We start from the raw sequence: 26,978 nt of genomic DNA on the forward strand, positions 1-26,978 counted from the left end.
TTCTACTCACATCTTTTCAGTAATAGAGATTTGTCATTTTGGTTTAAAAAATATATACATACATAATGAAAATAAAGACAAATAATTCATAAAAATTAGGTTAATTGTTGGTTGTGAGTAGATATTAAAGTATCAAACAATAGTTTAATTTATAGGTGTAACCTCCCTCAGTAAACTCACATGTAAATGCTTGGAGTTAGAAAAATTTTATATCATTTACGAGCATGTAACTTTCTAAATTACTTTCCATATTCCTTCACTGACCATTAGATAAACCATAACCATTACATATACTAATATTTAGTAAATGAATAGTAAGTTACACAACCATTAACTGCCACTATTGTAGCATATTAACTTAAAGTTCCTTATGTAACCTTGCACCAATTCCATGATTATTTTAACTCACTTAGTTAATCAAATTGTTTATAATATAAACATCACATCATACAAGGAATCAACATCATAAAAATAGAACAAAAACAAATCACATCATTAGACATTGATATACCTTGGAAACCTCGTAGGGTGAAAACTAGAAAACATATCATTTTATTATTAAATTCTCATGGCGGTGTTCACCCCTCACTCAATGGATGTAAGGGAGTTCATCCCTTGACCGTTGTAATAAAATATTACATATAATCTCATCTAAAAAATAGCATAACTAGCTATAAGCTATTACAATGGTCATGACATCATTTACCCACAAACCCTTGAGCATTGTGTCTTTGGGGCCTAGTTCTTTCCATCAGCGGATTATCCTAAAGCTCACATTCCTTCAATCTGCATAGACCGCTAACTTATTTCCTTCCATAATGGTAAAAATAATCCATATTTTCATAGGTCACAATATTTTCTTCCATCTGCTACTATCAGCAACCTAATCAAACCAATAATAAATCTATACTATTGATATTTAATCATCTATTCATCTGCACGAAATGTAAAGAAAACATTGTGACATGCCATTTTTAACAATCACTAGTAGAAAATGATGAAATTAATGACTAGGTGACTAAAAAATTTAGTCACCACAATTATTTCAAGTGAATTAATACTAAATTTGAGCAAGTTTAAGTGAACGAACTAAAAATGACTAAATTAAATGACTAATTTATTATAGGGATAAAATATACGACTAGATAATAAGTGACTAAACTAAAAGATATTAACTTAAATGTCTAATTTAGTCTAGGATTAAAATATATGACTAGATAATAAGTGAAAAAATTAATAATGTTCAACATAAATGACTATTATAGTGCAAGAATAAAAATATGACCAAATAACAAGTACAACAAGTATATGAATTAGTCATTTATGTTAGTAATTTTTAATTATGTACCAGTCCAGAAATGGAAAATTGCAATTTTGATACCGAAGTGTTGCATTTCGCTACAGGGGTCTTTGAAGCCATCTGCAGTGTTAAAATTTAGAGACAAAGGGGTCTTTGAATCCATTTACAGTGTTAAAATTCCATCAACAATGTTAAAATGGGTTGAGAATGTTGTATTTTAGCTACTTTCTGATTTTTTTTCTCTGAATATTTTCTAGGTAGATTTTGTCCAAAATTGAGTAGATGTTTGTTAAAATTATAAGTTTGGGTGGTTTAATCTGTACAATCTAGATGATTTAAGGGTTTCTCAGAGTGTGGAATTTATTTATTTAGTCAAATAAATTAATATTAGGAATTTTATTTATGTGGATGCTAGTTAGGAAGATGATTACCAATATGAGCCAAGACAACTCGATTTGAGCATGTACTCATGTTCTACACAGGAATTGTGGATGATGCTAGTTTAATCGAAAGTGGGATTATGCATTAATTTCATTGAACCAATACTATTGCCAAGTTGAAAAAAATGTGCAATGTGAGTTTCATTGTTGAAAATGGTAATCAATAATACGTGGGATGTTTCCTTTGTAAGAATCAAACATTGATGGGAGTTTGAGGTGATTATGTTCCAGCCACCTATAGATTTCACTCAAGTATTTCCTTGTTCTTTCATTCTTCAGTCCCTCTGGTCCACCTTATTTAGTATATTCATTTCAAATTCAAACATTTAGGACCTACACTAATACTAGTTAGATGAATGAGAGCAACTCAAATTTTTATATTAGGAATTTTATTTATGTGGATGCTAATAATGAGATCCATGTATCCTAATTACATATATACATTTGAGTAATATATTCTTAGTACCCAAACTAATAGTAATCAAGTGTCAAGAGAAACCCAAGTGATATCATTGTTGTGCATATTAATATTCAAAAAAGGAAACACATGGTGAAGCATTTCTGTCCAAACTTATGTATACCCTAGATCGCCATATAAGTGAGAACCTTGGATGGGTTTTACTTTGTAAATTGACTTATTTAATTGAAATTTCATTTTAGGGATTTTATCCATGGTGTTAGTGATGTCAACTAGTGGAGGGTTTACCATAGAAAGAGACCCTAACTACCTAAAATATTATTTATGGAAAATCATTTTTAGATATGGAGATCTTTTACTTTTTGAGGTGGGGATATATGAATTGTGCTAATTATTATTTTGCATTCTTCATGTAATAGTTTTGGGTGCATTAATGTTTTTGCAATAGTTCAATACATGCCATGGGATGCCATTGTTTTTCTAGAATGGTGCATTAATGGAGGGAGAAAACACAATATCCATGTTGGAAGAGTGAAAAGCCTTGATTTAGTTAGTGAAGTTGACACCATTATAGCCTTATGGGGAGAGTGTTGAGCCAAATTCACATGATATCCCCTTGAGGCGAGTGTTGATACAATGACCAGGATCCTTTATCTACCCACTAGTTAGTGAAGATGATTACCAATATCAGCCAAGATAGGTCGATTTGAGCATGTACTCATGTTTTGCATAGGCATTGTGGATGACACTGGTTTACCTGAAAACATGATCATGCATTAATTTCATTGAACCAATGCTAATGCTAAGTTAAAAAAAAGGTGCAGTACAAGTTTCAATGTTGAAAATGCTAACCAATAATATGTCGGATGTTGCCTTTGTAAGAATCAAACATTGATTGGAGTTCAAGCTAATTCTTTTCTAGCCACCTATAGATCTTAGTCATGTATTGTCTTGTGATTTTATTCTTTAGTCTCTCCGGTCCACCTTATTTAGTATCATTTCGAACATTTGTACAAACTTTGTCACTTGATATGTACTCAAATAAGAAATTGAGCACAACAACAACACTTGCAGATTCAACATGTACGGTTAGAAAAGTTCACACGAGTCCTTCCTATTATCACTTTTTACTTCTTTTGATGCATGTGAAAGAACTGTTTAGGTTGACCCTAAGTAACCACCAGTAAAACTACTGAATTTACACCATATGTAAATACTAAACACTATTAATGGTAAAATAATTGACCCTTTTATTATTCGAGGCATCCATTATATCTATATATTGTTCATAAACATCAAAATCTTAATAATGTGAGTGAAAAAACATCTTGCACAAAACAATAATTAGAGCATACTAGAAATATAAGAAACTTCAAATTATTAATGACACCATTATGCTGAGATGCAGATAACAAACATTTAACACATGCCTCAATCTTGAAAGAATATAAAAATTTGAATGGTTGGTTTCTTATAAATGTACTCCACAACATACTATAATGTGATATGTGTATGGACATATTTTCTCAAGCTCCACATAGGATAAGGTTTGAGGACTAAGGAAGCTCCAAACAGATTGATGGTGAGCAGTTTCAGTTTGAGTTGATGTGAAACTTCACACAATACATACATTTGTGTAACATGCTGATTTGGATTTGTATATCTGAAACTACAGAGAGTGTGAGGCTACAATGGATTGATAGGATCTAGACACAACTACAGACATGTTGGGACCAACTTGTATGGGGCCCCCTCCATGTGCATGAAGAGATCGGGATAACAAAAATCTCTATGATTCTTTCCTTTAGTGTTTCTCACATGATATGTGGACCGCAATAAGGGCACTAATGACATATTTTCTAAAAATGATAAACAAGTTTAGTTGCCACCCTTAAATCATGAATTTCATTTTATTAATCTAGTTAAAATTTGTTGGAAGAAGCTAACATACGTGGCTAATTTGAAGCTATTGAATTCATTTCAATTCTAGATTTGGGGAATATTATATAATCTTAATAACAACATCGAGATAAAACAATTACTTATCCAAATTGTAAATTGCTGGAACATCCTGAAGCCCTATCCCCTTACCTAAAATCCTTGAACACCCTAAGCGTTAACCCCTTATCATCTTAACTTGTGATCATTAACCCTTAACCCCCACTAGTGCATATGGGTGGAAAATCCAATGTCGTACTCTGATAGATCAGTCATACTGTTCGATTTTACTTGCAAATATTTTTGTATTTATAGAAAAAACTTGACATTTGTCAAATATCCAACAAACACAATTATCTTCGGATATCCTACGATAAGTTAGTCATATATTTGACGATAATTTTGTTGGTCAAATATGCAGCAACAATTGAATGTTTGTCAAATATTTGACATTTAACTAGGCCAATTATCTATCTATTGGAATATTGACGATTGACAAAGTCAATATTTTTCGAGTTAGACAACATCTCTCTGGTCAACATCCATTAAAAGTTCAATAGAATGGCTATTTTTTGTCACAATACAAAATATTTTATTTTTCTAATTTCATTACAAATAGTTAAACACTATTGAGGTTTATTTTTAAGATAATCTTATAGTTTACCCATACAAAAAAGCTAAGGTCGGTATATGATTAAAAATAATGTTGATTTTGGTTAAGGTTTTATATAATTAAGAAACTTTGTCAAAGCCATAGAGGTGGTTGTCCACATTGGTGAAACAACTTTCCTTTCATCACTAATTCCACCCTTATAACACATATACACATCCTAATGGAGTACGTATGACTGCCAATAAACCATCAAAACCTAGATTAGAGCCCTTGAAATTAGTTTGGTCTGTGTCTTAAGAAAACCATAAGGCATCAATCCCAACTTCCAAGGACAGGATGATGATGATGATAAAGATTATGTTGGTTACAATGACAATGATGATGATAACAATGATTATGATGATGATGATGATGATGATAAAGATTATGGTGGTTACAATGACAATGATGATGATAATAATGATTATGATGATGATGATGATGATAAAGATTATGGTGGTTACAATGACAATGATGATGATAACAATGATTATGATGATGATGATGATGATGCTAATGACCTTGGCCAATCTTCTCCCTTTTTAAATGTCATCATTTTCATAATCATAATCATTATCTTTAACATAGTCATCCAATTCATCATCGTTGTCATTGAATTTTGAGGATTTCTGATCATAGATTGCAAGTTGGATGTCTTAGGACATGTTACCCCACTTTCTATATGATTTTTTAGAGGATATTTTTAAATTTTTATTGTCATCTCAACCCCTGTGATTCTTTTCAGATCGATCATTTCCCAGCTGAGATATATGGATCTATATGTAATTCATGGATGTATCATTGGTTTGATGACAACTTGCCTTGTCTGTCTAGGACACTAGGTGTAGGAAGATGTTTCTTTAGTTACCACATTTAGCCTGATATGTATGATCCATGTGTATATGATATCTCCAATGTGTATTATTTTTATTGTGATCAGTTAAGAATTCTATTCTAGCTCTTGATGCTTTGGCTATAAGCTCTAAGCTTAGTTTTTCCATGTTGTTACTTGCGAGTGACTCTTCATTAATGACATAACATAGTACCATCCTTAATTTAATGAGATCATAGTGATATACTTGTTTTGTTTTGTGATTAGGATGAGCCTAAGCTAGGGATAGCCCTTCCTTGGGATAGTTAATTGTCCCAAAGTGGCTTCCATCTTCAACCCCTCCCCATGAGGTTTGAAACTGTGACCTAGGGGGACAAAACTCCATGCAAACCAAGTAGTCTACACCTCATGGGTCATAATGATATATTTATTAAAAGAGAAGTAACCAAATACCCAACAATATTGACAATAACAAATTAAGCAATTCCCTTAATTTATTTTAAAATTATTATTATATATAATCGTTGAACAATATTTATTGACTATTAACTACTTATACAATTTGTTTTTAGGAATTCATTAATAATTATGATTAAATTCATCTATTTTAAGTTTTTATGTTATTAAATATATAAACAGATTCAAAACTTAAAAAAAAAAAAATCAAAATATTAAGTATATATAAATTTAAAAACTCAACTTTAAAATATTAATAAAATAACATATTGTTTTTTTTCGTATAGATGCATTCTACGCACACAAAAAAATGAGAGTAAGCTAAGAAGAGAAGTAGACATAAGATGTAGATTTTAATTATGGTTTAGGGGCTAAGGGGCTTAAGGTTTAGGGGTATAGGGTGTAAGGGGTTAGCAGTTGAAATTTTAGTGACTTAAGGGTTAATAAGACTAGACTAGGGCTCAATGGTTAAGATGGTAGGGGTTAATAGGTTACGGATAAAGGTAGGTTTAGGGGGTTTAGGGCCAAGGGGATTAAGAGGCTTCTTAAGATGATGAAACCATAACATGGAAAGAGATAATCTTTCAAGCATACTACCATTGTATGGATTTTCCATTTGAAATAATAGTTTTATTGAATTCTATGAGCTACTAGGATTCAATCAAGATTTACATCTGTTTGAGCTTCAACATAAGTAAGATGAGTCATCCTAATAAAAAATTTATCCTCCTCTATATTTTCCATGTCATTGGTAATGTGTATGCTAGTGTATATACTTCCTTTTAACTTTTCCATTAAACAATGAACTGGAAGGGAGTTATGCCTTTGGGGGATGAATCCCTTATCAATTATGATGAAGTTTTATATTGAACTCAAGCTTACTACAAGCATTCAATATTAAGCCAATGAAAAATATCTTAGATTATGAACTAAGATATCCTTTCAGGTTTACTTCCCTTTATGCCATTTTAGTTTGAAATTATAACTTACTCAATCTTAATGAAATATTTCCATTGCATGGCATTTTCTCATTAAATATAATTAATAAATTAGATTTCCCATTTTTAAGTACTGCCAAGTTAACCCAATTATAGGTGGCACATATCAAACTTGCAGCAAGTATGGCTCATTATCTATGATAGCTCCCCTTGTCTATATATTGGGTTATGCTGATTCCAAGTAGATAAATTTCTTTATGTAGGTTTTAGATATGTAACTTTATTATGGTAAGACTAGCATACCTAGGTAGACCTCAAATATTCCCTTGGGTTTGTACTGCAATTGCAAATGATAATAACTAGAATAAGCATGAAAAAATACTATACATGAGGAGTAGTATACAAATTTAAGGCACTCATAACCCTCATCTTAGCCACAATACTAGATACTCTTCACAAAATATGTTTGATATCTCCTTCCAATAGTAATTCTTAACTAAAAGGATCCATCAAACGAGATCTTAATTTCATGTTTTTCTTCTCAATTAATCTAAATGTAAAACCACCTTAAGAAGGGTGATGCTAGAAAAAGGGATCTAAATTATAGGAAATACTAGTGGCTAAATCCTTATCTTACTCTATCTTAATTTCCCCATACCTAGCCAATGAGAACACAAAAACACCTACTTCTCTAGAGGAACCTATAATACTTTTGTGGGTTTGACTAACCACCCTTTGGTTAGTGTGTACACACTAGCCTAAATTTTAAAGTGATGTCCTTACAATAATAATCCATGTGGTGTATTTGCTCTTAAAACTATTCAAAGATAGATGCCCCTTTTATGGCCAAGTTACACCAAAATGATTCTTCCTACATATCTAGTAACTCCATTTATTTCATGACAAGACTACCCTACAAGCCACAAAATTTCTATCATATCCATGAGGTCAATAACAATTTTTGGTTCAAAATATAGCCAATTTGGAACAAACTTAGCTATAGAGCCTATGTTAATTTTCAACGCCTAATGTTTATGGACAAAAAGATATCAACATTCTAAAGCATGTGGAAGCCAAACTATCATCTTTCCCAAATTGACTCCCTACATCATGGAAACTATCTAAAAATTACTTATCTTTACTAAACCAAACATTTCATTGAAAACAATTATTACCATAACATTACTACATTGATACACTTTTTAACTACACAAAGGTTATTTTAATTTCATCATACATCACATTTTGATATCGATAAATCAAAATCCCCTCAAATAATGCTTGGTGACATAAAGACCCAACTGGTTTTTTACAATTAATAAAACCCTATTAACCAAAAGAAAAGACTTACACATTTCATTTAAATTTCATTCCACTGGAAAAACACATGCATTTCATTTAAGGTTTCATGGGATTTCTATCTTTCAAAAATCAAAATAGTTTTTTCCCTCATTTATTTCCCTCCAGTTTCTCGGTTTCTCCAATCATGGTGATTCCCTTCTACAGAGAGTCCTTTGAGCATGAAATGCGAGTCTTTTTAGCCATTTAACTCCTTCCATCAGCCATCTGAGTTTTTCTGAAATAGCTCAGAGCCTTGTAAGATGGGTGTTTTCTGTAGTCAAATGACTCCGAACTGCCCAAGATTACTGAATTCGAGGCGCAGAATGTTTGAGGAAGCATCACAAATGGAATTCAGGTGATTTCCCATTGTAGTTAATTTCCTTGGGGTGAATTCTGGTGATAAATTGGGATAATGCGAAAAGAAGTAGGATGTGGAGCTTGGAATTCAAGAAAACCAGGTGTTGATAAGAAATTGAGAGAATGTGAAAAGAATTAGGATCTGGAGCTTGGAATTCAGGCGAACCAGGTGTCTCTATATTTTAACCGGGTAAATGATTTGGTTAATGATTTGATTGAATTCATTCAAGATATTGGATTCTCGCTTTCTCCAATCATGGTGATTCCCTTTTGTAGAGAATCCTTTCAGCGTGAAACATGAGGCTCGTAAGAAAAAAATCGGTTCTGGTTTTTTATTGAGTTGTAAAAAATGTAAGATTCATACATGGGACACGGTATACATATTGATATTTATACCTTTACAACCTCTTCAACCAGTTATGAATTCAGAGAAGGCATGTGACCTACGTGTATTGTTTGTTCTAGGCATGTTCCCAGGCATACAGGTGTTTCAGAGACAATCTTCACCTCTGAAATACTACATGCCCTAGTTGAGTGGCCAACAACAATGCTGAAGAGTTGGTCCAGGAAGGTTTTACTCAGTGGTCCTTGATGAAATGTTAAATATTGGTTATCCCTTCAGCCGCATATGATATGTAAATGGTTACATAGTGGGGCATTGTTTTCTTCACTCTAAATTTAGGCATCTTTCAGTGGCTAAACTGAAGAAATCACCATAAATTTGAATAAGATCTTGTATCATTTATCTATCTCTTCCTGTTTTGCCTTGGATTCATCTTCATTCTATCAAACCCATTGCTTTACCTTGGATTTGTCCTTCATTCTATCAAACCCACTCAGATAAAATTAATAGTGTCAAATACGTCTGCTCACGTAGATTCCATCTTGACCAAGGGAAGATAAAATCAAAGGTTTGAGACAAAGAATGAGGATTGGTAATCCATTTCCAAGAGGCTAGTAGTGGTGATTAGGTATCATGCTGTCGCTGAGAGGCATGATGATGATGTTTGCACGAATGAGAGCGAGAGACTGCAATGATGTTTCCAACGCATGCTCAATGACATAATGACTCACCAGCTTCGACTGGGATTACCAAGTTGAACAATAAGATTGTAGAAATTGACATAGTTGTCATGAAAGTGACTCTTAAAAATGACATCTTAAGAGAAAAACGATGGAAAACCATAGTATGCACAACCATATGGATCTAAAGGTTACAATCTAGAAGAGATATGACCATAAGAATACTCAGCCAATAGAGTGAGTTCTGAGAGGGAAACAGAGCACCCACTCTGCAGAACTCATTGATTTCCTCCAAATCTAACTCATCTCCTTAATTTTCACAAATGGTTGCTACCAAACACCCCATAAAAAAATGGCTACTCGAATCACCAGAAGTGTCATTCCGAAGATGAGATTGGATGCCAGATTCCATAACTCATTGATTTGTTCATTGCATGTGTTAGATAACCAATGATTTTCTTGCGATGACTAATATGCTGTACAAACTGGAAACAACCTTATTTTAATGGATTCATGCATCAGGAGTAGCCAACCCTCCTCATCATTTTTAGAGAAAAGTATGGAGTGCTTACACGAATGGCTTGAACATCGTGACACCCAATAAATAATCAGACATGATAAATATTCTTCCACCCATGTAGAAATCAATTAAATGAATCCATAATGGTCATCATTGCCAGGATTTAAAAAATAATCTTATGTTATATAATTGGATAATCTACAAAATAGAATCAGCATGAACAAATCCCACTCAGTTCCAAAATTCTCAGACTCATCGGAGCTTGCTTGCAACAAATTGAATGGCCATCATTCAAGTGAGTGAAATTTTGTAAAGGGGTCGGAAGGATATGCATGGGGTTCTCAGTTGATCAAGTTTCTAGAGAGGAAACCTTTGTCACCCAAGAAGTTTCTTCTTGTTTTGCCTTGGATGAACAATGATGTCTTCTCTTGGAGTAATTAGTCAAGTCGCTTCTGATGGAATAATTGGTAATGCATCACTTGCGCTAGTGTTTGAGTTGATAACCAAAGTTTTAGTGCTAGTTAGAGACACCATTCATGCTACAAAGATGTGATTTATGACCAAGAGAGCCTAAGGGAACATTCCAAGTATCTCAAAAATATTAGGCCCATTTTAACAAAGCTTAATAATAAGAATGTAAGGTAAACTCAAACTATTAGACAATCTCTTGGGATTTTTGAAAGGGTAGTCAAGGCCTCAAAGAATGTTATTGATAGTTGTTCACAAAAGAGCAGGTTTTATCTTCTTCTCAATTGTAGGAATATTGTGAAACAATTGCAAGATATTACAAGGGAAATTGGAGATGCTCTGAGTTTTCTTCCTCTCTTAGCATTGGATGTGTCACTGGATATTAGACAGAAAACTAATAAGCTTTGTAAGGATATGCAGAATGTCGAGTTCAAGGAAGTAGTGGCAGGAGAGGAAATTGTTGATAAAATTGAATCTAGGATCATAAAAACGCATACTGATAGTGTTTATGGAAAGAAATTACTTTTGCAGATTACCAAAGTAGTGGGAGTTTCCACTGATATATCGACTTTGAAACAAGAATAAAAAGAGTTTAAAAGGGATATAGAAGATGCTATATTGAGAAATAAAATGAAGCAAAGGCTTTGAAAATGGAACAAATCATTATATTACTTCATTGTGCAGATGTGGCATATTCTGCCAAAGATGGATAAGGTATATTACAAGAAAAGGTTCTCTTTGGGAAGTCATTCCTTGCCTCCCTTAAAATCCTTTTACTGTCCAATTTCTTGAGAGGTAATGGAAGATCCTGTTGAGATTTCTTCTTGTCAAACACTTGATAGAAGTTCTACTGAAAGATGTTTTATAGAGGGACACACTAATTGTCCCATGACTAATCATGCGTTAATCAGTAAAGAGCTTAGACTGAATATCATACTCTGAAGGTCTATAGAAGAGTGGAAGGATAGAAATACAATGGTCACAATAGCTTCATTGCAACCAACTCTGGATTCTGATGAGGAGTAGATTGTGTTGTATGCTCTTAATGAACTACTAAGGTTAAGTGAGGAGAAAGAAAAGAACATAAAATAGATAGGAGAAGAAGGTTATATTCGTATTTTAGTTAGCCTTCTAGGACAGAATAATCCATTGATTAGGAACAAAAGACTAGCCTTACCTTGTAGCCTGATAATTCTTCCTTGATACAAGGTCAGAAATTTATTGGTTGCATGGCTGGAAGTCCTTTATCTCACATTTTAAGTTCTTTGGATCAAGCACGTGGACCAACTTGTATCATGAAAGACATGATATATCTCCTATCCATTAGACTCCTCATAGGACTTTGGTTGGCTACTATGAAATTTTTCAGGGGTATCATCTCTATGACCCTACCTCTTACCAAGTGACTAAGCATCATGATGCTATCTTTGATGAGCCTTTTCATGATGACTGCTAAGATCTCTACTATAGCTCCTTTTTGGTGATGAGTCTCAGCATGTACCCATGGAACATGCCTCTTCTTCTCTTGTTGGGTTTCTTGTTGATGATTCGCAGATGGTTGTAGTGAACCTTTCCATATCTCCATCTTATGTTGGTCCACGTATACAAACACCTCAGAGTTCATTCTTTGTAGTTATTGAATAGTGTATGGGGAGTCGAGAGTAAAGGGATTACTTCATCACCTAGTTCATCCTCTCCTTTGGATGTTCCTAGGGTCATCATTGTTGGTACTTCATCTTGAGGTGTACAACCTAGCGATGCTTCTCCTTCTGAAATGTAGTGATGCCCATCTTTGAGATGATACTATTCATGTAGATGTACAAAAATTTGTTGATGATGGTAACAAACCCTCTGCTATATCATTTCCATATTTTAATTTATGGTTTGATTCCTGGTGATCTCATGCTTCTTGTTCTAGGTTGGTCATGGTGATGCATGTAACTTTCATTTTGATGTAGATAGTTTGTTTTGATGCATAGTTTCTTTCCACTCAAGGTTTTATGGATTATAATAACATGATCCTGGACACATGAATTAGTATGTGTGAAATTATGAGGACGATGTGCTCACAAAATCTCTCTTAGTGTTTTGAAACATGTCCATAGTCCCAAAGGAAAAATGACTTAGCACTTGCACACATCACTACAACAAAACCCTGTGATTAGCATCCCTTTTTGCTTCCTTTTTTGCGTCTAGAGACCATTTTTGGTGCTATTTGTGTCCATTTATCAAATATAGTGCAAAACTTGATGCAATGTTTTCACCGAGTTTTGCACCAAGTCTTACATCAAGTTTAGCACCAGGTATTGTAATAGGTTTTGCACCAGATTTTACACCAAGTTTTACGCCATGTTTTATGCCAAGTTTTGTGCCATCCTTTGCACCATGTTTTGCATCAAGTTTGGCACCTAATTTTGTTTCACCATCTTTTGCATCCTCTATTGCAACCATTTTTTGTGCCTACACTTGCATCAACTTTTGAATCATCTCTTGCATCATTTTTAAATCATTTTTTGCATCCATTTTTGCATCCCCTTTGTTCCAAGTTTTGCATCGAGGTTTATGTCTAGTTTTTGCATCTAATTTTGCATCTACTTTTGTTGCATTAACTTTTACATCTTGTTTTTCATCCATATTTACATCCTCTTTTTCATTTGTTATTGTGTCCACTATTTCATCCATTTTCTTGTGCCATAATTTGCACCTAGTTTGACACCTCCCTTTTCACCCTTTTTTGTTTCTAAATTTGCATCCACGATTGCATCCTCATATACATTTAGGTTTTCATCGACTTTTACATCTATTTTTAATCCCTTTTCATATCCACTTTTGTGTCAAGATTTGCATCAGGTTTTGTGTCTTGTATTGCATCTACTTTTGCATAGAATTTTATTGCGTCAACTTTTGCATCATATTTTATATCCATTGTTGCACCCATGTTTACGCCCACTTTTAGATCCCTTTTTGCATCCTATTTTTCATCTTCATTTGCTTCTTTTTTTCTATCTATCATTACATCCACTTTTGTTGTGACACAATTTGTGCCATGTTTTGTACTTACTATTGTACCCATGTTTTCTTCCAATTTTTCATCCATCTTTGCATCCTCTTTTGCATAAAACATTGCATCTATTTTTGCATCCACTTTTGTGTTGGGTTTTGCATCTCATTTTGTATCTTCTTTTGCATGTACTTCCATTGCATCCAATTTTGTTTCTCATGTTGCTCCCGTTTTTGCATCCACTTTTACATCCCTTATAGCATCTTGTCTTGCATATAAGTTTGCAATTTTTTTTTTTGTCTATTATTACATCCACTTTCTCATCCACTTTTTTTGTGCTATGATTTGTGCCATATCTTATGCCTATCGTTGCACCACATTTTCTTCCACTATTGCATCCACATTTGTATCCTCTTTTGTGTCCAAGTTTGCATCAAATATTGCTTATGTTTTTTGCTCCCATTTCAAATCTACTTTTACATCCACTTTTTATTTGTCCAATTTTGCAACTAATTTTGTGTTCACTATTGCACCTATGTTTGGCCCATGTTTACATTCTTTTTTCATCCAATTTTCCTCCTTTTTGCATTCAAGTTTGTGTCTTTTTTCTTAACATTCATTGTAGTATCCACATTTGTTTCACCCCAATTCATGCTAAGTTTTATGCCTACTATCGTGCCCATGTTTTCTTCCACTTTTTCATCCATGTTTGAATCCTATTTTGTGTTCAAGCTTGCATAAACTATTTCATCTATTTTTTCATCCACTTTTGTGTCAATTTTTCTGTCTTGTTCTGCATCTACTCATGTTGTGTCCACTCTTCATCCAAATTTACGTCTATTTTTACCCCCATTTTTTTGGTTCACTTTTGCATCCCTTTTCCAACACACATCATATTTTTTGCATTGATGATATTTCTTATGACATTGAAAATTATGAACAATTGATCACAATGTCAATAATTATAACGATGATGATAATGAAGATGATGACGATGACATGAATTGTGATTGTTATGATAATGACAATGATGATAAAGACAATGAGAGTTACAATGACAATGATGATGATGATGATTCTAATGACCTTAGCCATTCTTCCCAATTTTTAAATGTTGTCATGGTCAAAATCATAATAATTATCTTTGGCGTCATCTTCCAAGTCATCATCATCTGATCATCATTATCATTATTTTCATCTTGGTCATCATCAAGAACAATAATGGAATGAATGATGTTTATGATGTTCATGATGAAGATGACAACAGTTATGATAAAAATTATATTAGTTATGATGATGGGGATGATGAAAATTATAACGACGATGATAATGGTAGTAATGATAATGATCATCGATCATCTCTAAAAAATAAAGTGGTTATTTTTCTTGCATATATCATGTGTCCTAAAAACCCTTTTCGAGCACTCGTAACATTTTTTACGTTGATGATATTTCTTATGATGCCTATAATTATGAATAATTGATGACAATATCCATAATCATGATGATGATGATGAAGACATGAATAGTGATTATGAAGATAATGAAATGATGACAATAATGATGACATTGATGGTGGTGATGATGGCGATAATGAAGATGATGACCCTCCCTCTAAACTAGGGAGGTACTCATAATGAGACAAAAAATTACTCTCAAGTTGAAATATTCATATAAGAAGGGATCTAGATTGATAAGCATCAATGAAGATTTACATCATCATAGCCAACATTGTCAAAATAGTAAGGCCTTGACTAACAAGTTTATCTCTCCATTAGATCAGAGCACAATGTTGGGATGCATAAATTTGGACACCAATGCCTCTCTAGGAACTTACCCCACCAGGATGTTCACCAGGTATGTCCTCACATGATCATTTCCTAATCCACTATCATAATATTTGACACCAGGAAATGTCAATCCTCATGACTATTCTTATCTTGGATTAATGTACTTGACTTATGGCGATTAGTCCTAGTCAAAGTTCAAATTCTCAAAGAATATTGGTCCTAGATGTTTATCCAATCCACCATTCTCCCTACTAGTGTCTTTACTAGGCTTATGATTGTTAGTCCTGGCCATAGTACATGACACATGGATAATATGGTGTCTACCCTCACTCCCTCTCAACCAGAGAGGAGACATCCACAAGCATAAGATTTTCTCAAGAATACCCATCATTTTCATAGAGAATAACATCATTAATTTGTTTTCATCACATGACGCCTTTATGATTAAGAATTCATATATTTGTGGCAAAATGTTTCCCACTTTGTCATTTGTGATGAAATAAAATCAAAAAGTGAAAACCAAAATCATTAAAGATACACTATATTGATTTATCTAATTCTAAACTCTAAGGTTGAAGTGAAAATTCATGTAAATACTATATCTACGAGTTGTGCCAAACTTATGAAAACCTTATTCCCTAAGTCCTATATTTAAGAAAATGAAAAAGAAACAAAAATAAGGGCCAATTAATGGTAACTCATGTATTAACTCCCTCTTTGGAAAATATATGAATATATACACTCCTAGTCACACTTGATCACATGTTTGTGATGGCTAAATCATGAATTCCTGTTTTCTCCTTGCATTTGCACTTCATCATTTAAGCACCTAATTGAGGATGTAGGGAATGTTTGTTGCCTAAGGCTTTCATGTCTACTCTTGGTTACGTATGTCACACTACTGTCAATTTATGTGACGAAGTGAAATACATAAGTTTGTGAAGTTATTAGAGTGGTGTATTAAGTTAGTCACCACACACACATGTATTACATCTCATTGATCCACATGTGTGGGTTAGAGACTCATTGCTTGACAACTTTAATGGAGACTACTTTATGGCTTTAATGGTATAGCTTACAAAATATCTTGTTAAACATTGCGATTAATCCTTTCTTTTCCTCGAGACACTTGATAACATTGAAGTCACTCCCAATAATCCATGGAGATGTGGAGTATAAATTACTTGTGCTAGAAATAGAATTGAGAAATAGAGGTTTTCCATTTGCAATATTGGCGTCGTAGACATTGGATACATGGTAGTAGTCCTCGATGTCAATTAACTAAAATTGTATTGTCATAATGCGAAAAGAGATAAACATATTGGTAACCTTGATGTCCTGATCATTTCAAATAATAACCATTCCACCCAAGTATCTCTAAGCATCAATCACTACTACTTGGAAATTCCTCCCCCATTTTCTAATTATATGAGGTAGAACCTCACTTAATATTTTTGCTTCTTATATCAACATTATTGATGGGTGCTTTGCGTACCATTTTTCTTTTAGGAGTCTTTTTTTTCCTTTACCATTGAGGCCCCTCATGTTCCATGAGACCATTTTCATCGAGAATTTACAAAGAAAGGAAGTATAATGTGACTAAGAAAAAACATGTCTCAAGATTTAAGTGCTTGGACAATTCCACTTCATGACTCCTATATTTCCTTAACCTGGCACCAAATGATGAACTTGATGGCCTTAAGGGAAATTGGCCAATGAAAATCTAAAAAAGAGGTGACTTTTGACTTTATCACATACAATTTAATATACTAAAAAGAAATATCCATAAAAATTTCATCAATCAATGAATCATTAAAAAAAATATCCAAAACAATTTCATCAAGCAATGAATCATTGCATTATAAAATACAATCTATAAACATTTTGGGAGCGTTTTGCTAAAACATGCTCAAAAACCAACATATTTAACAATAATATGGACAATAACACATTTTGATAAATTAAATAACATATTATCAAGCCTAAAAAATGTCACTGACAGAAAACTATAAAGCATGCAACTAATGTAAGTGACCACTCAAGGCCACCATAAGACAATTAATCTATTAAGATCAAGATTAATGGGGACAAATATCTACAAAGGACAAAGGCAAACCTATTTTAACTTTATTTTTTTTTTAGCTTGGTTCAAGATGAACATTTCAAGATATCATGAAGAACATAATTAGTCTGATTACATTAAGAAAACCCAAGCACATTCTATAACTTAGCAAGGAAGAGATGTATAACACCCATGTCAACGACACAACACATGGCATTGAGTTACTTTTTTATATATAATTTAAACTCCTATCATAAAATCACAAATTTAGCATGAATGGAATGTTTAAAATCCATTTTTATAAAAACAAAATATAATTTTTCTTATAGAAAAAAATACCAAAAACTAAATATATTTTTTTTAGAAAATAAAAAAATACTAAAACTAAATATATATTAAAAAAAACCTAAAACATAAGCAAACTAGAATTTGAATTTGACACTCTTGTTCACTTTTAGAAACTCATATGGTGGAATGTGATCTCTTTATCCTCATCTTTAGCTTTTTCCTAAAAAATAAAAGCATACAAAAGCGGGAAAGAGCCATAAAGCATCGGCAAGCTTTTTCCTAAGCACAAAAGCATCTAAAAAGTGGAAAATTCCATTTTTATATGAGGAAACATTATTCACCCAAAATATTTTTCCCAAATTGAATTAATGAGGAATTTGGGAAATCTTCATAGCCTTCACTTTCCTATATATTGGAGGCTTGACCATTGAAAAAATGATGGGAATTCTTGTATTGTCACGCCACTGAGATCTATCTTGAGAGGGAGAGTTTTGGAGCTACGAGTTGGGGGAGGTGCTGTTGCAACTACATTTGATTGTTGTAACTTTCCTCCACCTCCTTATTCATATAGATCAGTTGTTCTTCCTTCCATATGTTTCTATTCATTCTTTACTTCTTCTATTTAACTAATGGATGTATGGAATTTTGGTTTGTATTTATTTATTCAATAATATTTATATGTTTCTAATAGTTTCGAATATCAAGATATTGTGCAATGAAGGTTGCTTTATTCTCTCTCTTATGTGTAGGACCAAGATTTGGAGCTAGCTAGGAGTGCTTCCTAGCTATACTAAAAACTCCAAGAAGACCTGCATGCGAGGACTTACAAGAATTCATTCTCTTTTTCTTAATCTATACTCTACATCTTGATCTACTTAGAATCCTAAGCCTTAGAACAACATTTCTCTTAATTGGTTTGTCCTAGGTTTCTGGGATAAACTGAGAGGGTTTTATTTTCATCTAACTGTGCATTAAATCCTACAGCAAAATGATATTTAGAAACTTTAATATATTTGAATATGTAAATGAACTTAGTAAAATGAACCCATAGAGGGGGTCATAAATGGAAATAAAAGTAAAACTCTAAACAAGAAGCCAAAAGTGGATTTAACCATGGATGCAAAATTGGGAGTAGAATTGGATGTTAAACTAGCCATCAAAACAAGATGCAAATAATGACAAAAAAAGGGTTTTAAAGTAAAATCAAAAAATGGTGCAACACTAGACACAAAGAAGGGAACAAAATAGGGCATATGAAAGGATACCGAATTGGGCACAAACAAGGATGCAGAAATGGACACCAAAATGAGGATTCAAAGAATGGTGTAAAATTAGGATGAAAAAAGTATGTAAGAAAAGACACAAAACAAGATGCAAAATGGGACTAAAAAAGGGTGAAACCAAGGATGTCAAAAATGATGCATAACTAGATGAAAATTCAAACTAAAATCTAGGTGCAAAATGAGATGCAAATGTGGATACAAAATGTGGCAAAAAAAAGGATGCAAATTTGGAAGCCAAAAAGGATGAAAAATTAGATACCAAAAGGATGCAAATTTGGACATAAAAATGGTGCAAAATTGGACACAAAAGAATAAAAATGGTGCAAAAATGGGCATAAAAATGGCTCAAATTTGGATGCAAATTGAGATATAACATTGGATGTAAAATGAGGTGCAACAAATCATTCAAAGCTTGGTGCAAAACAAATGCAAAAGTATACAAAAAAATTGGATCAAAATTGAACGTAACAATAGACACAAAATGGGATGCAAAGGTGGATGCAACATATGGTTCAATATAGGATGCAAATTTAGATGCTCAAAAGGATGCAAAATTGGATGCAAGAAATGGTGTTAAAAATGATGCTAAATTGGATGAAACAAATGATGCAAAATTAAATGTAGAATATGGTGCAAAATATGATGCAAAAAAGGGAGATAAATAAAACACAAAAGTGGATGCAAAAAATTGTGCAAAAATGCATGCAAAATTTGACACTAAATCAGATTCAACATATGGTGCAAAATTGGATGCAAAAAATGGTGTAAAAAAGGGAGAAAAACTGGCACAAACTAGATGTAAAAAAAGGCACTAAATTAGATGCCAAAGATCGTGTAAAAATTGATGCAAATTATCACACAAAACTAGAAGCAAAGAATGCCACAAAAGAAGAAGCAAAAATAGATGCAAAAAATGGAACAAAACTAGAAGCAAAACCTGTTGTAAAACCAAATGAAAATCTTGGTGAGAAATATGATGGAAAATTTGGCGTAAAAAAGATGCAAAATTTGGTGCAGAAAAGGACGCTTTAAAAATTGTACAATAGAGCCAGATTTAGCACCAGGCTACTCATCCCAATTAAGAAAAAAATGCACTAAAATATGGTGCTAAATCTGGCGCAAATTGCCGGTTTTGTTGTAGTGCATGCTGAGATAATTGGCAGCAGTAAAGGGACCACGAATGGACATAGCCTGGAAGTTCCGAGCTCATCATTATGACTGGAAAAGATAGAAAAGGCTAAAATATGACCACACTGCTCATGTGCTAGCTTTTAAAATCAAAATGGAATTGCTGATAATAAAGATGTTGTTAGGCTTAGTGGTGTGATGTTCTTTGTTAGCAATTTGTTATAGACTCACTAATGTTGTTCCATTTGATATATGGAAGAAAATTTCATTTCCAACGAAAAATAAGAATATACTCTATCACAATCAATTTGAAAGGACAATGGCAAGAATTTCACATGGATCTATTCACTTAGCGACTTATATCCAAATAATTACACTAGCATTCATTCTCAGGTTTGATATTATTGCATGTCCAACCAATTTGTCCAAGAGATAAACAGATACATAGCTTGTCATGGAGTTTTGACATCCAAGAATATTTACACTCCATTTGTAAAACATTATGCAATCGTAGTGTTCATCATACAATGTTACACTATAGCTACACAATATTGTATTGATTGGGTCACATTATTGAACTTTGTCACAGTTGTTTTGACAATTCGATCCCTACTATTCTTGTAGCTCATTCTCTTGTATCCAAAATAAACACACATATGAACCAATCTTTGTCTTAATCTGCATTATCTATATCACAAATTTTGTAATAGATCAACTATGTCTTTAATATGGAAAAAAAGTACTCAATCTAACCCCAACAAGCCTAATCGAGAATGATAGTTCCGATGTGCATAGGTTTTTTTCAGTGTTGGGTGATCTCCATGTTTTCCACTTGGGACAAACTGCCATAAAATACAAAGCGACGCCAAGTGTCAGAAGGCAAATCAAGACATGATGTGATGAATATCTATTTTCTCCAATCTTAAGAAGTTGGAGCTTGGGAAATTGTCTACACATTGTTTATACATGTTGGTCCTTCGTAATAAAAAATTATATTTCTTTTGCTTCATCAAAATGTTTTTTCATTTGCGAAACTTCAATAATAATAGTTTTGAAAGAAAGATTCAAACTATGAACTCGACATGGTGTCCCAAGCATATGGTCATGCTTGCTCAATGATGGCATCAATTGCTTTGCATGATCTTGTATTGTCTATGATAACTTGCATGACGTTTGAAGCATAGCCACCATACAACCTAGTTTGAGCTTGGGGTATTTATTTTTACACACATTTTCTGTATTATACACATACAAATGGTGAACATATTATTTCTTGTATTGTATATGTCTTTGTATTGAAAGGTACAAAAAAAATATGCCCTATACAAGTTTCGGGAAAATCTCCCATAAAATCGTTGTTAAAAGAATAAAAAAGGCCTCAAAAATATTCATTTAAAAGGTGTTTATGGTATAACCTCTGTATAAGTTTACAGCACATCCACATCTGTAATTTTGTCTACTTATTTTTTAAATTTTCTAGCATTTGGAAAATTCACATGTTTTTGATTTTGTGAGTTGTAGACACCTACATCCTAGTTGTATGGGATTTGTTTAAGAACACATTTTTGTTGTATAGCATCAATATCCATATTCAATTATTGTAGCCATGATTTGAAATCTCAATTACTTTTGTAAGTCTCAACCATGCATTCAATGCTCTTCTCTTCATTTGAAGCATTTGTTTCTTTAAAGAAGTGTGGGCTTGAAAGATACAAACTATCAAATTTATTGATGGTTGGTTTGTTGTATTAGTCCACAACAACTTCTCCTTTTGTATAATAGTGGTGCATACTTTTACAAAATTTGTCTCTTGTAACCAATGGGTGCTTCACTCACCACTCTAAACATGACTTGCCAAAATAGAGACATAATACTCTATGAAGTGAATACCACATGCATGTATGGTAGGGGAAACTCCACTATTTGTTTCTTCCCTCCTACAATCAATCAAACATTATTTCCAAGAGTTTGGTGTTCAATCTCTTCCAGGCTTCCTCAATTGTTGAGGAAACTAGTTGCCCATTTTTTTAACCTACAAGAACATGCATGTTGCCCCTCCTTTCTTCCCTGGCTAAGTGTGCATCATCATGCTCCTTTTGAAATTGTGCCTCAATATTTGGGGTGATAGATTACAAAAATCAACCCCATTGTTAGGAATCCAAAGAAAAAGGGCTTTACCCCTTGAGTATGAATCCAAAATTTTCCTTGATCCTATGCAATTCCATAAGTTGTTTCAACTTTCCACCTTATTTTTCTCCATTTTCTCTAACTTCTATTACACAGTTCCAGAGAGGCGAATAAATGGGAAATTATGTCATTTTTTTCACCATCTCCTCTCGCTTTGCCACTTATTCCACCCTGATTTCTGTGATCATACCCTCCCAAGATGATGAATGAGATTCCATCAAAATAATATATGAGAGTAAGAAACATAAGAACAAGTAAGATTTTTGAGTTTTGTTTTGCTGGAAAAAAACTATGTTCCTCCCTTCAAATCTGCTTGCCAAAGTTATTTTCAGTGTTGTTCTACCAAACTTGCCCACCCTAAGTTGTTCTCATTTCTGTTGTCCAAATATGCTCTCCAAAGTATGAAACTGAAAAATGAGATGAATTGGGGTTTCAAGTACTTTTGTAGAGAGCCAGGGGGGAAAACTTTGATAAATAGGGGGCCCATCCCTCCTCAAATTCCAGTTGGTGTGGGGAGGCCATGTGGACCCACTCTACCTGTTCCCTCCAAAATCAGCAAGGTATTTTACAACTTTATTTTTTATTTTATGCAGGAAATGTTTCTCATGCTGATCAGTGTTGTCCTATAGATTCTGACATGAATCAATAAATCTGCATTTCAAATACAAACTAGAAACCCGTTTGCCAGTCTAGGATGGTGATTCCAAGGGTGGAAAATTGTCTAGGATTCATTGTGTATTTTTAATATTTTATTGTCATCATAATAAGTATTATATTTATGCTTAATATGCCTTGAAATTATAATGTGTCTAGTAGAAATGGTACTTCTATTATGTATGCTATGATAATCTAATTCACAGATGGACACTGGAGCCTCAAAACCAATCTAATATTTTCTCTGAAATATTTCCAACAAAGTAAAGAGGTTCTCAAAATTGTGTTCTTGAAAGTATCTCATATTGTTGACTATCTCCAAATTAGGTGACATCTTGATCTTAAGTTATATGCTCTTTTCTTGAAGTTAGAATTTATGGGACTCACTTTTCTCTTGTGTTTACAAGATCTGCTTATGGATGCAAGTCATGATTAGTTGAAGAAAGCTAAACATGTTGTTCAATATGCAGGGTTTGCAACTTACCATTTATCCCTTGAGACCTGTTTCCTTGCAAATGAAGGTGCCACCTTGCCTGAAATTCCCTTGAAATCACCAATAACTGTTGCATTGTCAGAAAAACAATTAAGTTTAGATAGATGTATTTCTATGATACCCAGTTCTGTTGTTCCTATTCCAGAACAAAACCAGTCAGAAGAAATGAAAAACATGAAAATGTATAAGACAATGTCAGCTATCTCTACCTTAGTAGATGACCCTCTGACCAATAAGAATAAGGGGGAGTCCAAACCACCTTTTACTTGTGGAGGGATGGGGCCACCTATATCACATGTTACTAGTAAATCTACTCTTCATGGAACCAATCTTGTTTAAACATAAATTGTTTTTAAGAAATACTCCATAGGAGATACATATGCTCAAGTTATAGGGGTATAGTGGGATATATATCCATCTAGATAGAGACCCTCATTGCCAACTACTCCTTCAAGCGATTTATCTGGATGTCAGCTTCAATAAAGGCATATCCAAATGAAATTATATCTCCTTTGGGTCTAGATTCATATGGAACAGTCACAACATATTTGGAACTTCAAGATAAGGAATGAAAAGATTCAAATCTGGCAAATGGTTTCATTGTTTCTGTTTCATCCAAGGTTAATATTAATTATGAAATAACAATAGAGGAGCTATCTGAGAAAGTGGCATGGGAGAAGTAACGAATAACAAAAAAATAAATGAAGTAGGACCCCCTAGATCCAAACTAATGTGCATTTTGATGCAAATGAACAGGTTGCAGATAAAGTGGAAATGTTGTTTAGATAGGTTTTTAGTTTTCTCAGACATAAAATCGCCACATCTAGATCCTTTTATTATGTTATTAAGGTCCTTGAATCAATGAGGAAAATTGCAGAGCTTGAAGGAATGTTGTATAAAGAGAGAGTTGAATTTGAGGTGATATTATAAATGTATATAAAGGTTGTTTAGTGTACTTTAGGTTTTCTAATATTTCCATATTTGTTTATAGAAATTTCTTAGTTGGAAATCAATTATCCATAAGTTTCATTCTTTTGATGCAATTTATCAAATTCAAATAGGGTTTTTTTCAAGAGGCCATCATTAGTGTTAGGCACATTGGAACTTGGAAGATATGCTGATAATATTTCAAAGCTAGGCAATATAAGGTGTCTTATTCTTTATGAAGCCTATGAATAGGATCACCATATTTTCCATTTAGATTCACCTCTTAGAGTGAAAAGCTCTCTTGCCAAATTGGAATCTAGTCCACTGGAGGATTTTAAGACTCCATATAAGGAATATGATTTTAGCATAGATGAAAAAGTTGGACACCCTCAAGGTATAGTCAAAGATAGTAAAAATTCTTCTGGTGGTTTTGGTATTTTGATGACAAAGGACACATGCTCCATTGTTGATAGAAATTGTTTGGATAGAGCTATCTATTTTGAAAATCTTCAGTTCAAAGATATCCAAGTTGGTGACAAGCATGTTTTAAATAATGGATATGGGCAACTTTACATGATTAGTAATGTGGGAAATTGCTACTTGTGTGACCATTTAGAGGGAATTGGGACTGTGAATGGAAAATTAAATTAAGGCATGGAAATTCTTAAATTGGCAGAAGGTAAAACAACCCAGAATATCTCAATGACATGGAAGGAGATCTAAACATTAGAGATTGATCCAATATAACTAATGGTACCATGTTTCATACTTTTGAGATGGATAATGGTGAAAGAAATACCAACATCAATGTTTTTGAGACAATGCTTTTTGAAGTAGTTGATAGTAGGGACAATACAAATGGTTTGGATGAAGATATGGCAACCTACCTAAAAGTGTCAGAGCATGCTTCTCATATCCTCGATAATTTGTCAAATACATTAGATGCAACATGGATAGGTGAATGCAAATTAGTAAAAGATTAGGCTATATCTATGACATCACAAGGGTGGGAAGTTGGTTCTACCACTTTCACTACTGGTGCCAGTGGCAATGAAACTGCAGATAGAAAATATTTTAATCCAGTTCAACAAATTGCAATAAGAGACAAAATTATGTCCAAATGTGGTTAAATCATGCATGATAAAAGTGGAATAGAGGTTCCTAAGAAAAGAATCCCTCCCTTACTAGTAAAATAATTAAATCTATCAGGAGAGTTTGGAAGTTGCATTAGGGCTCCTATGTCAAACTTACCAAAAAGTTGTAGAAAGAGATTACAAGAAAATTTATCTGGGTCTATTAGAGTTGACTACCAGAGAAGCTATAGTCCTATGTTTGTTTCATCTGTCAGTCATTTGGGTGGTAATGGAGTGGGTAAGATGTGTTTACCAACTAGTGTCAATAATATGTTTATTGTTGTTTATAATGATGATCCAACAAGCATAATAACTTATGCACTAAGCTCGTAAGAATATCAGGCTTGCCTATATGAAAAGGTACCTAATAGTGAGAAACAAAATGAAATAGACATGGATAAAACAAAGGAATGTGCAAATTAATTTGGTATGGGTGGAGTTGTTTCAAATCCACTTTAGTCGTCAGATGGTTCCTTAGACTCGAGTATAGTTCTTTAAAAAGAGATAAGGTCAGGATATGAGGATATTTACATATATGGATCCAAAGGGAATGGGGGTTTAGATTCGCCACTATATAGAAAAGACATGCAACAATATCTTTTCATGATGAGGGTCCTCCTAGAAAAGTTAAGTACTTGGTAACTCGCTATTATGCAAAATAGTTTGATGCCCTTAGGAAAACATGTTGTCCAATAGAGATGGAATTTAGATTTTCAGTAAATTGTTGCAAGAAATGGCGACCTCAAGGAAGAAATAACAATGTGTTTTTTGCAAAATCCTTGGATGAAATATTTATTATTAAGAGAGTCACCATAGAAAAATTGGAGTCTTTTATCAAGTTTTCCTCAAAATATTTCAAATATCTGTGTGACTCATTATGTTCTGGAAGCTCCACATGTTTGGCAAAGATCCTTGGTATTTATTAGGTTGGATACTCATATTATTGTTTATTCTATATTTGAAAATTACCTTTTGTAGACTCGTAGAGAGTTTACCATGCTTTGTTTCCTTCATTGTGTGTGTGCATGTTACATAATGTGCTTATCTTTCAGGTCACTATAGAGAATGAAAAAGGTGGCAAAGAGATCAGGATGAATTGATGGTAATGGAAAATCTACTATTTGTAAGAAATGTAACATGAGTTTATGACCTCAAAGGTTTTGGTTGCTCCCGTTACAATGCAGATTCATCAGGCAACAACAAAGTTCTTCTGGACTAGAATCTCTTAGAGACCATGCCAACTACTCTAATATTTCTTGGGAATAAATCCAAGTGCTTTTTGGAGAGAGCAGTCTGGAATGATACTTCCTTTCTCGTGCTAAATATAGTTTTCGTTTTCCTTAATCAAC

Source organism: Pinus tabuliformis, chromosome 2_2 (genome assembly GCF_031772625.1).
Source record: "Pinus tabuliformis cultivar Carrire ecotype Pingquan chromosome 2_2, CPIR1, whole genome shotgun sequence".
Taxonomy (NCBI): Eukaryota; Viridiplantae; Streptophyta; class Pinopsida; order Pinales; family Pinaceae; genus Pinus; species Pinus tabuliformis.